The following is a 1,452-nucleotide window of genomic DNA, read 5'->3' as shown; positions in this document are numbered from 1 at the left end:
AACTCATCATTGCTTGCAAAGTGCTTTGAGGTCCTTGAATGAAAAAGGAACAAAATCCTATACTGCTATACCTAAAATCCCTAGTTTAGGAGCTAAAGGAGGATGAATTTTCTTCTCACTCACCCTGGTGTAGATCAGAGTTAACTGCTTTGGAATCAATGGACCCAATTTCTCTCTTACTAATCGTCATGTAAACCAGGAACAACTCCACTGATCTCAACAGACTTGTACCAGTTTAAAACTGGTGTGAGAGGAAAAGCAGGCCCAGAGAAAATTTCTGCTAGTGACTGTGCTGTTGGGCTTTGTGTATCGATTATGTTAGGTCTCAGTTAATCTCCCAGTGGAGAAATGTCCAGCTCACAAGAAATAGCTGGTGTCTTCACTGTAAGTCAGAGCGTAGAGGTAAATATTATTATTTTTAGAACATAAGAATGGCCATACTGGGTCAGACCAAAGGTCCATCTAGCCCAGAATCCTGTCTTCCGACAGTGACCAATGCCAGGTGGCCCAGAGGGAATGAACAAAACAGGTAAACATCAAGTGATCCATTCCTTGTTGCCCATTCCCAGCTTCTGTCAAACAGAGTCTAGGCACACCATCCCTGCTCATCCTGGCTAGTAGCAGGGCTGGCTCCAGCGTTTTTGCCGCCCCAAGCAGCAGGGAAAAAAAAAAAGCCGCGATCGGTGGCACTTCGGCGGCAGCTCTACCGCCGCCGCTTCATTCTTCGGCGGCAATTCGGCGGCAGGTCCTTCCCTCCGAGAGGGACTGATGGACCCGCCGCCAAATTGCTGCCAAAGAGCCGTACATGCTGCCCCTCTCCATTGGCCGCCCCAAGCACCTGCTTGCTGTGCTGGTGCCTGGAGCCGGCCCTGGCTACTAGCCATTGATGGACCTATCCTCCAAGAATGTATCTAGTTCTTTTTTGAACCATGTTATAGTCCTGGCCTTCACAACATCCTCTGGCAAGGAGTTCCACAGGTTGAATGTGCGTTGTGTGAAAAAATATTTCCTTTTGTTTGTTTTAAACTTGCTGCCTATTAATTTCACTTGGTGACCCCTAGTTCTTGTGTTATGAGAAAGAGTAAATAACACTTCGTTATTTACTTTCTCTACACCTGTCATGATTTTATAGACCTCAATCATATCCCCCCTTAGTTGTCTCTTTTCCAAGCAGAAAAGTCCCAGTCTTATTATTCTCTCCTCATATGGCAGCCGTGCCATACCCCTAATAATTTTTGTTGCCCTTTTCTGAACCTTTTCCAATTCCAATATATCTTTTTTGAGATGAGGCGACCACATCTTCACTCAGTATTCAAGATGTGGGCGTACCATGGATTATATAGAGCAGAGATTCCCAAAGTGGGCGATACTGCCCCCTGGGGGGCACTGGAACGATCCAGGGGGGCAGTAGTAGCCTCGGGTGCAATTGGGGGGCATTGAATAAAAATAAGG

This window comes from Chrysemys picta, chromosome 13 (genome assembly GCF_011386835.1).
Source record: "Chrysemys picta bellii isolate R12L10 chromosome 13, ASM1138683v2, whole genome shotgun sequence".
Lineage (NCBI taxonomy): Eukaryota > Metazoa > Chordata > Testudines > Emydidae > Chrysemys > Chrysemys picta.
Note: the sequence above shows the minus strand (reverse complement) of the source record.